This window comes from Genypterus blacodes, unplaced genomic scaffold (assembly GCF_046128005.1).
Source record: "Genypterus blacodes isolate CSIRO-AG114 ecotype Tasmania unplaced genomic scaffold, CSIRO-AGI_Gbla_v1 ptg000232l_1, whole genome shotgun sequence".
NCBI lineage: Eukaryota > Metazoa > Chordata > Actinopteri > Ophidiiformes > Ophidiidae > Genypterus > Genypterus blacodes.
The window spans coordinates 315,001-327,500 of NW_027467030.1; the positions used below are offsets into that span (position 1 = coordinate 315,001).

The 12,500-nt window shown below is 48.5% G+C and overlaps 1 protein-coding gene across 6 annotated transcripts in view; it reads left to right on the forward strand.

The window, feature by feature from the left end:
* kdm6ba (lysine (K)-specific demethylase 6B, a) overlaps positions 1-12,500 on the forward strand; it is a 70,479-nt gene that overhangs the window by 38,731 nt on the left and 19,248 nt on the right. For 4 of the 6 annotated variants that reach the window (XM_076170781.1, XM_076170786.1, XM_076170784.1 and 1 more), the window contains 2 exons: positions 5,445-5,508; positions 8,710-9,431. The gene's annotated coding sequence lies outside the window, so the exon portion shown is untranslated. The remainder of the gene's footprint in view (positions 1-5,444; positions 5,509-8,709; positions 9,432-12,500) is intronic. The other 2 variants (XM_076170783.1, XM_076170785.1) reach the window with 1 other exon arrangement.

Here is a 12,500-nt window from a genome sequence, read left to right on the forward strand (position 1 = left end):
CCTCCCGACACGGCTATATGTCTCTCTCTCTCTCTCCTCGTGTGGCTCTGTCACTCAATATCTTTATTGTCGTTTGAACGCTGAGTCCTTCTCCGTGCAAAAGATTGGTAAGAAAAGCTTCAAAATGACAGAAGCCTCTAAAATAAATAATAATCATAAAAATAAATGAGTTCCTCGACTCCTTCCTCCAGAGAGAGAGAGGGACAGGTGTGGAGCGGATTGAGTTCTGCCTCATTTCCTCTGCCCCACACAGCTGGCCAAGGACACACACACACACACACACACACGTCTCGGATACATGCGCACGCACAGACACACAGTTCAAACACAAGCACAGAGACATGGATAATGCACACACACCTCGAACGCAGACACAACACATCTTGTAGTTTTGGATATGGCATTTACATAGAGCGTGTGTGTGTGTGTGTGTGCGTGTGTTGCGTGTGTTGCGTGTTGCCTGCCCTTGAATTTCCATGGTGACACTGACAGACTTGTGAATGGTGTAAATGCGACTCCAGTGCAAATTCCACACACACGCACACACACACGCACGCACACACACACACACACATTGTACACACACTGTCATACCCTCAACTACAATATTTGTAACAACAGCACTTGCACTGGCCGTCCATTCGTCATGCTTGTATCAAACGTACAGCTGTGCAGGGACATTAACCATCCTTACACACACACACACACACACACACACACACACACACACACGTCTCAGCAGCTCCTCTGGTGATGTCACACACAGTTTGGTCCTCTGCCATCCAAACATCCGGTCCCACTCTCAGCATTTCCCTTAAGTTCACTTTAATCTCTCCTTTATATTTGAGGCAGTCTGTTGATTCAGCAGATGTATTTATAGATCACTAATAACACACACACACACACACACACACACACACACACACACACACACACATTGATCCTCTCATGAACTGTTATACCTTAAAAGGATTTGAATGAAACAGTCAGCAGCCCCAGAATCCAGCAGAGTGTGATGTGTGATGATGAAGTGGGTCAGAGCAGGGCCCCGTCACCCACACACACTCAGGTCACACACACTGTACACAGCCTACACAAACACACTCCGCTCTGGGTTCGACTTGCGTTAAACGACATTTACATTGACTTTCACATGCAAAGCACCTCATACACACCCCCGGCCTGTTTCACTCACTGGGGCTCGTTGTCCTAGGTGTGAAAACGTGGTAGGTGGAGAGATAGTGACGTGTGTGTGTGTGTGTGTGTGGGGTTCCCCCCCGTGTCTCGTGTGTCTCGTACCATCGTGTGACGTTTTGCAGCTGCCTGTGCGATGCTATGATGTCATCCTGTAAAAACTCTCTACCTAGTAACAGTGATGTCATCTGAAAGTGTGCGGGGACATTATGATGTCATTTCAAAATATCCCTCTGCTGTCTCTCTCTTTGTGTGTGAGCATTACACAGCCTGGATCCCTTTGGTGTGTTGTTCTGCCTCACACACACACACACACACTAACCCAATTCCTACATTGCCTCTCACTCCTTCTCCATTATTGTACACTCCCAGACATGCAGACACACACACCTTCCTGAATAGGTGTGTGTGTGTGTGTGTGTGTGTGTGTGTGATTCATGTTTCTACACGTCCGCTCAGCTGCTGCTCCTGCTTCTCTTGGTTCTAACGTTGTTTTCCAGCGACCAGGAGTTCAGGATCAGTTTACAGTCTTGAGTGTCTTCTGATTGATGGATGTTCTTCTTCTGTGGTGCTTGATGAAGGTCTTTAGGTCTTCAGGTCTTCATCCCACTGCTGTGTCATTATTGCTCAGCTCTGCCTCTCTGTGTGTATCATGTAACATAAATGCAGGGTGTGTTCCATTGTGTGTCTGTGCGTTAGCTGGGGATGTGTGCATGAGAGAGAGAGAGAGAGAGAGAGAGAGAGAGAGAGAGAGAGAGAATACATGTTGAGAAGGTCCTGCTTATATTCATCAAACATTCATTTACTGTTACTGTTAAACACACACACACAGACACACACACACAGTTCACAGGTCTGGATTGCTTTGCTGCTTTCTTTAACAACTGTCTAGACAAAATTTATTACCAACTGTTCCTTCTTGCCGTCTCTTCTCGTCTGTCTGTCTCTCTGTCTCTCTGTCTTCCTGTCTGACTCTTTGTCAAGCCAGGAGCTTTTGGCTGCTAGGTTATCAGACAGTGTGTATGTGGTGTGACTGTAGTCTGTCTGTCACCCTCCTCCTCCTCCTCCTCCTCTCTCTCTGCTTCTCCCTTAGACGAAGTCTGCTTGTCTGTCACCTCGTCTATCCATCCATTATGTGTGTGTGTGTGTGGGAGTTGGAGTGGGTTTGATGTTGTTGTTGCAAGCCGGTCCCACTTTGACCATGACCTTTGAGCAAAGCCATGTGCAGAGAGCCCCGACCACAGTCACCCCGCCACTCCTCCTCCTCCTCCTCACTGTCTGTTGCTCTGCCAGGTCTGTCTGTCCTCACACACACACACACATATACATGTTTACAGGCAAATGAGATCGAAAACAGACTTGACTCATGCATGCACACTAAAAGAACATGGCCTCCACCCAAAGCTCTCACTCCAGCTCCATCTGAAGTCTCACTTATGTTTGAATTAGCAGAAGTCCTGAGAGCAAAAGCATCGTTCTTAATCCATGTGTTTGGGATTTGAGTAAAGGGAATGAATGACAAACCCCTGCGCCTGCCCCCTAGAGGCCATGCTTCCCTCACCCCCCTACACACACACACACACACTCACACACACTCTGAGGTGACTTGGTTCAGTGATTGAAGGAGACAACACTGGCCATTATCCAGTTCACGCTACTGTGGCTTCGCTAACGGCAAGGTGGCTTCTGAACCCTGACATGGCCCCCCCAGTCAGAGTAATCATCATGGCTGTGTGTGTGTGTGTGTGTGTGTGTGTGTGTGTGTGTGTGTGTGTGTGTGTGTGTGTGTGTGTGTGTGTGTGTGTGTGTGTGTGTGTGTGTGTGTGTGTGTGTGTGTGTGTGTGTGTGTGTGTGTGTGTGTGTAGGTATGAAGCTTGCTGCCCTAACTTGAAGAACACCACTGAATCACTGGTGACTAAGGACTGGAGCAGCCTGAGCACGGCTACCATCCTCACGCCATGCAAGCTCACACATGCATTGGGTGTGTGTGTGTGTGTGTGTGTGTGTGTGTGTGTGTGTGTGTGTTTGTGTGTTTGTGTACATGTGTGTTGGTTTTACTGTACTCAAGGCCAATGTGTAGCTGCATTAGCATGTCTGTGTGCGTGTGTGTGTGTGTGTATTCAGTCTACATTATGTGTTCTCTTGTGTTCTCTCTGTTCTAAACCGCTAAATTCCTCCCCTCTCTCCTCCAGTTTGTTGTCTGACTCAAGCTTCTCATCTTATCTCCCTCAGCCTTTTCATCTTTTGTCACACTCAAGGCTTTCTCTCCCTCCTCCCCCACCCTTCCTCCTCCTCCTCCTCTCACGCTCCTCCTCTCTGCCTCTGCATCCTCTCTCTCTCTCTCTCTCTCTCTCTCTGTGTGCCGCCTCCTAACACTGTGTCTCTGTCTGTGTGTATGTGTGTATGTGTGTGTGTGTGTGTGTGTGTGTGTGTGTGTGTGTGTGTGTGTGTGTGTGTGTCTCTGTGTGTGTGTGTGTGTGTGTGTGTGTGGTTAATGTCAGAGGGAGATGCTCCCACTGTTTAACCTTTACAGGCCAAAGATAAACAGCACTTTCTATACTTTCTTGTGCCTCTTCTCTCACGCTGTCTCATCTCTTTTCTCTCTCCTGATTCCTCTCTCTGCTCTTATTCTCACTTTATTCTAAACCATCCAGATAGAAATTGTGTTCCCATCCCTCTGTATGTTTCTTTGCTCTCACTGACTCAGGCTACCTCTTCTATTCTCCCTCTCTTAGCCCGTGTCTCTCTCTCTCTCTCTCTCTCTCTTTCTGTCTATCTTTCATTCTCCCTTCATTCTCCATTCACTCCCTGTCTGTCTCCTTGCGGCTCTGATATAGATCAAGGTCAAATGATTATGTCAGAGTGTGTGACATTTATTCAATCTGCCTTGGAAGAATAAATTGTACCCTTGCAAAAAAAAAAAAAAAAATCCAGCCTCCTACGCAAAACATCCTCGCTTCATTTAAGGTGGCTGTGCTTGATTTGGGCCCGCAGTCTTCATCACACACCTATATAAACACGGACAGTCCACCTTTACATTAAGTCCAGCTGTGGCCCTTGAGGGGGGTGTGACCTTTGACCTTGAGTTCAAAGGTAGATGGCCTTAACCCACCAAGCTGCAAGATCAGTGAAGGCTGAGCCAGCTATGTCTTCCTCTTATTGACACAACTGTCACTCTCTCACACACACACACACACACACACACACACACACATAACCTGCCTTGGGCTATGCATGCTGTGTGCATGCTCAATAGAGAAACGTATGGAAGCAGCCGTGTGTTGGCACGTTGTGTTTTGCAGCCCTGGAGGTAGAATGTGTGTGTGAGAGAAGGAAAGATAGGAACGGATGAAAATGGAAGAATTAGAAAGGCAAAATGTGAATAAAAGGGGGTTGTGTGTGTGAAAGGAATCCAGTTGTTGAGAGATTGGCTTTCAGGGTTAAGTTAAGGGAATATATAAGGGACATTATTGCTGAATCGTTTCCTTTGCGGTCCCCTATGAAAGCAAAAGCTTTAGTAGGTGAGTTCCTTTCTGACATGCAGCCTTATCCTGTCTGTCTGTAGGCCAAAGGACCCACAGGTTCACTTACATGGAAGTTGAGGGGAAGAAGCAGCACACAAGCAAAGTTGTGTGTATGTGCGTATATTTCGGTGCTTGGTAGGTAAACAAGAGTACCACCTGTTCTCACTCACGTGGCCCAGCAGTGACTCACACACAGATGGCCCCAGCGCTGGTCCAGGCCCTGCTGTGTGTTTGGAGTGGCACATGCATGCATACACACACACACACACACACACACAAAGTCTGGTTTCATGAGCCCACAACATGGCGACCACATAACAGTCAGAGAGACGTGGCGTCGGCCTGATGAAATGAGCGAGAGGAGCTGCGGTCTAGTGAAGGCAGAGTGTAGTATTGACCTTTTAACCTTTGACTCAAGCGCTGATGAATTGCTGACCGCCGCTTCAACTTACACCGGAATGTCCCAGACATGTGTGACCCAGTTTAGACAACAGGTGAACATTAATACACACATTCCATCGTCCCAAACACACTGCGGGCACGTTAGGATCATAATCATGACGACTGGAAGGAATACAAATGAACACTCGTATGTTGAATGTATGCTGACGCGGTCATAATGAATGATTTGGAGTGAAAGCCACAGAATCCTTTAGAAGCTGTGTTGTTGTTGTTGTTGTTGTTGTTGTAGAAGTCTGACCCGTCTCCCCATGTGTGTGTTTACAGGAGGTGGGAGGTGTCATGGTGGCCTGCTGAGAGACACGGGCTACAGGTTACACATGCAGACCAGGTAAGCATGTTCCTTGTATGTGTTGCTTCAGAGATTGTACTGTGTGTTCAGGAAGGACAGGTTAGGAGGCTGAGGGGGCAGAGGGTGACGAAGGAAGGCGTGGGAGGAGGACAAAGGTGCGGATTACAAACAGTTTAGTATGGAGGTAGTAGGTTGTGAAATCCTGGGTGTGAGAGTGTGTGGACGGCTGCTCCCTTTACACTCTCACTTACGCACACCGGGCTATTGTGTTGAATAATGTGCGCATGTTTGTGTGTAGCCCTTTGTGTTGCTACGCACTGAAAGAGTTGTAGGTTTGTGCCTCTGAGTCAGAATTCAAACTCAACTCAAAGCCAACAAAGTGAAAGGCGTCTCTTCTCATCTGTCCTCCAAACCCAAGTGGAACCGACGCGCCAATTAAATGGTGGATTGTTCCATTATACACACACCTTGTGAAGTGGGTGGATCCTTTATTCAGCCAAGCATTGAATCAGAGAGCTGAGCTGTGTTGCATCACCACCTTACCTGGAGATTCATACATTTGGGATCAAAATGTGGATATCTCACTTCAGCTACAACAGTGATGTCATTATTGTCAAGCTGCCAAATGATGATCTACTGTGCAGGGCTGTAAATGTGCTCCTATTGGCCACAGTGTTCACACCAGTGTCTATCATGTGTAATAATCAGGAAGAACTCAGTTGTGTGCTGTGTTTCCTGGTGACAAAGCCGTTGATGTCTGCTGATCAGCCTCAGCTCAAATCCAGGCCTTGGTCTCTCTGAATGAGGGCTCTCTGGCTCTCTGGCTGTCACATGTGTGTGTGTGTGCTGAGCCCGTCTCTCTGTCTGACTGCCTGTGTGTGTGTGTGTGTGTGTGTGTGTGTGTGTGTGTGGTGTGTGTGTGTGTGTGTGTGTGTGTGTGTGTGTGTGTGTGTGGCTCTCTGGCCTCCTCCTGGTGTGACGACGTGAATGTGTGGAGGTGATTATTATCGTGTCTGACGATCTCTCATGTACCCAAAATCCTGACTCATGATGTGCCACATGTACACACACACACACACACACACACACACACACACACACACACACACAAAGTCCCACACACAAGCCTACATATCAGAGGAGGAGAAGTACCATCTGTACCAGGGACGTGCTCTCCCACACACACACACACACACACACACGCACACACACATACTCAATTGTTTCACTTTCTCTGTCTGGACCTCATGAGAACGGTGTGTGTGTGTGTGTGTGTGTGTGTGTGTGTGTGTGTGTGTGTGTGTGTGTGTGTGTGTGTTGTGTGTGTGTGTGTGTGTGTGTGTGTGTGTGTGTGTGTCAGTCAGTGTGTATTTGTCAGTCAGTCAGTCAGAATTGCCTCATAAGCATGGGAGTATTTGGAGTGTGAGAACTCTTTAATTACACACATGCTCACACACACACACACCCTTCACTTCACACACATGTATAAAGGATTGCTCCATGCATGAGAGCTGGAAGAAGTTACACACACACTGTGCTTCATGCCTCTCTTTTTCTTATTGTCCCTTCCTGCCACACACACACACACACACACACACACACACACACAGGACCCCAGGGATGGACTGTAATGCCTTCACTTCCCTTGTTGTGGGGAGAGGACGGTGGGGGTTGGAGTCATTGGGGTTATATACATTAAACATTCTCACACACTTATGATGTACAATGCACTTCAGCTATGAGAGAAACAGCTGGAGGAAACTGTGTGTGTGTGGAGTAAACTGTGTGTGTGGGGGGCTCAGTGTGTGTGGTACCCTAGAGTCCCACATCAATCAGCAGTCCTCTTCCTGTTCACTTTACATGGCTAATGCTCTCCCACCACACACTCTTCAGTGCAGTTACACACACACACACACACAGACCATAATATGTGCTACACTTGAGGCAACACTCTCAACACATTTAAGTCTTAATGGACGATGCAGTCTGACACCAAAGACTGAGTCTAAAACACGAGTCCGTCTGGGCTTCAATGGGAAACATGACCTTCATCACAGACGCAAGCAATCCAACCTCAACATTAGCATCAACTGTACTGCACACACACACACACACACACACGGAGAGAGAAAAGACGTAGGCAAACACTACACTACTATACGACACACAAACAAGCACACTGTCTGTGTGCTGTTTGTCTCGTCTTTGGCCACACAAAGCACATTCTTCATTCTTTCTATCTCCTATCTCTTCTTTGCCTCTGTTACAGTCGACTCACATGCAGCATGGTGGTACACACACACACACACCATACACTCACTTCATCAGGGCTCTGAGTGGAGCGCATGACCTCCATCCCCTCCCCTTCAATCCCCTCCCCTCCCCTCCCCCACCTCTGCCTCCATTCTTCCCTGTAAAGTAATGAAATCTCCACACACTGTGAGTGAGCCTGCAGAGGGAAACAACTGGACTGAGGCTGATTTGTACTCATGGAGGGAGAGAGAGGGAGAGAGAGAGAGAGAGAGAGAGAGAGAGAGAGAGAGAGAGAGAGAGAGAGAGAGAGAGAGAGAGAGAGAGAGAGAGAGAGAGAGAGAGAGAGAGAGAGAGAGAGAGAGAGAGAGAGAGAGAGAGAGAGAGAGAGAGAGAGAGAGAGAGAGAGAGAGAGAGAGAGAGAGAGAGAGAGAGAGAGAGAGAGAGAGAGAGACCAATACGTCCTCATTATCCTCAAGAACAGATTGGGTTTTTTTCCTGTGTGTGTGGCTGTAAATAAAGCGTGTGTGTATACTTTCGTCACGGTCTCAGCATCATCCATGACACAATCCCGTGCTCCCTGCGGCTACTCACTTTGCTTCCTGTTGTCCTGCTGATGCTGTGCTTTCCAAATATAACGCGTGTGTGTGTGTGTAACTGTGTGACACATTGGACTGGTTGCACCAACGTGGCTCTCTGGCTTTATTACAGAGTACAGGATGGTTTACTTTGGCTGGGAAAGGATGGAACAACCAAATGTTTCCGGCCTCACAGAGACATTTTTTTCCTCCTTTAGCTCTGAGGTGACTACAGAGGACTAGAGGAGACTAGGGGGTCCTAGAGGAGACTAGGGGGGACTAGAGGAGACTAGAGGGGACTACGGGGGACTACATACATGAGCAGGTTCACTATACACACTGCTATGTGCTGTGTGTGTGTGTGTGTGTGTGTGTGTGTGTGTGTGTGTGTACAGTGTTTGTTTATGTACAGTATGTAATGTAGGGTTACCCTCGTCCACATAGACGCCCCCCTGTGGTGTACCGGGTCGGTCAGTCGTGAGCTCAGTCCCGCAGCAGCTCCGGTACCGGGACTGTAGGAGCCAGTTGGATTCGGTGCCAGATTGCCGTGTCAGGGAATTCCGGGGCCGTGCGGTGACGTCAGGGCGGACGCGTGTGCGCCTGTGTGTTTCGGTTTGGCTGCGGTGTGTGTGTGAGAGAGAGGGAGAGAGAGAGAGAGCTAGAGCGAGAGCGAGAGCGAGAGCGTGTGCGTGTGTAGGTCTGTCCCTTTAAAACAGAGCACAGCGCAATACGATCCCTGCCTGCCTGGCTGAGTGTGTGTGTGAGAGAGAGAGATAGAGAGAGAGTGTGTGAAGGCAGAGGAGGAAAAGAGCTCGACACGGGAGAGAAGGAGCGGGGCTGTCGCTACATGGCGGAGGCAGCCATCACACTGAAGACAAGCTACATTACCGGAGGATCAAGCCCAGACCGGATCACCGCGTCTGTCCTGCCGCCGATCGCTCCAGGATCTCGGGGTTCCGTCTGGAGAGGAAACCGCGGAGCCAAACGGGGATTACACGGCTACGAACCGAGCTACAAAGTTACGGATACGAACCTTTAAACGCAACAACGGACCGCACGGAACCGGATATTATTCTTTCTTTTGTGGATCTAATTGAGTTCGTTTGTCGCCGGTGTCAAAGGCTCCAGTGAACGGTGAGTACCGGGGTTTCCTCTGACCTGCGCCGGCTGCAGCGGCTGTGTGACTCCGGAGCGTTTAAAAGTCCAGCCGGCTTTGTTTGGGTTGTAAAGCAGGGAAGTGAGCAGCCATGAAAATATGCGGAGACTCAAGTAAACATGACATTCTTCTAAGTTTTATTTACGGAAGAAAGCAAATCCATGATGGGAGGTCTTTATTAATGTGTTTAGTTTATTCAGAACACACGACAGATCCTCGTGTATACGTGTGTGCTGGTGAATAGAAGTATTAATGTGTTTTAGTGGACAATATTGAGTGAATGAAGCGACAAAAGCGGAACCGTTTCGGCTTCCGTAATTGCTGAGTTAAGGGGTTTAACTCTGTTATTTTCTTGAATCTCACGCCTCTGTGTCAGTTCAGTCAAAGGCTAAACTCATTCTCAAATGTTTGACTAATGATCGGCAACAGACGTGATGGTAATGTGTGTGTTTGAACGCTGTGTGTGCACGTGGATGGGCACTATTGCCGTAAAGCAACCTTACGTTAAGTTATTTATGAGCTGTGGCATTCTGCGTGTTTAAATATAGGACCGGGTGTGTGGAATTCAGTCCACAAATGGCTCGATCACGATTTGAGTGGAAAACAAACAGTCGCCCGTGTGTGTTTATCCACGAAATGATGTAAATAACCTAATCCGGGTCCATGTGTGGACGTTTCTGTCCCGGAAAGTCTGGATCTCGTCCCCATGGCTCGAAAAGGGAAGGAGAGCTAGAGGACAGAGGGAGGAAAATGCCTGTGTAAGGAGATCTCACGCCATTGTGTGTGTGTGTTGGTGTGTGTGAAGGAGTGGGGGGTGGGCAGGAGAACTGAGGTCGGCGGCCGTATAAAGTAAATGGATAGCTGCCACCCCCCATCACCCCTATTCAGCCCCGGCGCACACAAAGAGCCGGATTGAAAGGAAGTGATTTGCATCCATCTCTCTTCTGAGGGGAGGGGGAGGGGCGGTGTTTTGGTCCCGTCCATTCCGTCTGGGTTTCAGGGGGGGGAGTCAACTCGGTAAACTCGAGGACACAGAGTGTGTTTTCCCCCGCGTACTCGGGACGTCACGTTCAGAGGGAAACTTCGGTTCCCCAAGTGACAAATCGCTTTGTGACTTCCGGTACTGTTGTGTTGTCTTTCTGCCTTTACGCCTGCAGGATAAACGAACTCGGGAGTGGGTCAGCCGGCACCTGAACGCACCAGCTGACTCGTCTGTTTGTTTGGTTTATGACCGGTTTGTCTCGGCGTGCTGCTGTGGGTACATGTGCCCGGAATGACTCACAGCGCTCGGGTTTACGTCATTTTGGAATATAATTGTCATTAGTTGTTGTTGTTGTTGTTGGTTGTTATCGCTACATTAAAGCTACCGACCCTTTTACCGGTCGTCAGATAAACAGTGAGGAGGATTTGTGGCAGGGGGTTTATTCGGCTGTCCGTACATTTTACTACGGGCCGTAAACGACACACGAGATCTAACAGAGCGGAGTGTGCTGGTATGGGGTCGTGAAAGAAAACAATAAGAACCCTTTGATGGTTTACTTGCGATCAATCAGATCGATTGGCATGGAAACCAGTGGCGCGTTTGATGTCGCTAGGTTGTAAAAAAGTCCGTCCGGAATCAGTCACACACATACACACACACACAGTCCTGGCTCCCCCGCCCCCGTCTGTCCCGTGATCTCAGTCAGAGCGTGTGTGTGAATGAACAATCGCCGCCCATTCTACTATGTGTGATGACGAACACGGAGGAATATTAAAGTGAAACACACACTCACACACGTCAAGAAGAAGGTAGAGACGGGAATAAGGCTGTTTATGCAACAGTAGTGAATGATTCTGACAGCTCTAGATTGAGGAAGTGTGTGTGTGTGTGTGTGTGTGTGTGTGTGTGTGTGTGTGTGTGGCCTGAGAAATGGGTTAGTAGGTTGGTTTAAAATGCTTAGTCACCTAAAAGGACCCTAACAGTTGATGGGGTGAAATAAGATCTGTGTGTGTGTGAGAGAGAGAGAGAGAGTGAGTGGGGCAGGGCAAGCTAGAACAAAAGTCCTCTAGCAACGTCTTTGTGGGGGGTGTGACCTGCCTCATAACTACCTTTGTGGCCTGTTACTAAAAACAAACCTAACAAAGTGTGTGTGTGTTTGTGGCAAGAATCTGAGAAGTCACTGTATCTGGTGATGAAACATCTGTTGGCGTGACGCCTCACCGTTATTTCTCTTTCCAGTAAAGAGAGGCAGAAAGTGAGAGAAGGAATAAGGGAGGAGCATTACATCTGCATTTGCTGGCAGTTTCTCACACACACCCCACACACACCCCCCAGGTTATGAGTGAAAACACACATCCTTCAAAGTGTTAGTTGGTCCAATACCAGCTGACTCCTCCCCCTCCTCCTCCTCCTAGCAGAGCCAGAAACACTGAATATTTTATCTAAAGAGAAACCGTTTCATCAGCATTCTCACTCTCAGATTCCTCACATCTCACATCGGGTTTCATGTGTGTAGATACTTGATGTGTATCGATGAGACTGGCGGGTTGATCATACGTGACTTAACTGCACACGTTTTTCGTTTAGCAGCTCCCTCTGTGTGTTCACTGCTTTATTTATTCTCCTTTGATGCATGAAAACACTTTAGCCCAGCAGGCGTGCAGACAGCAGAGGGGCGGGCAGGGGCCAAGGCAGGGGACAAACCCACTCAACCAAGTGTAGAATTCCACACCATTGCAGTGTGATCCTGCCTGCTGTAGAGACTGGAGGCCGGGTCCTGGGCCACCTGATCAGAGCCAAACATATGACTGACATAGCAACACCATGGCAACAACAACAACAGGCAACTGGTCTGATTCAGTTTGGAACTCCAGGATTTATGCAGCTGGAGCTTCAAAGGGTGTGTGTGACAATTCAAGCATAATTAAGTCCTATGTAACGTTTCAGAAGAAAAGCCTGCTCAGCTCAGGGAGAGAAAAAGGGAAAGTCCTCCCTTAAAGGTCAGGTCCCCTCTGTTATCTCTGGCCCTTTACCACTGAGAAGGATGCGAGTGTGGACGGGGGCG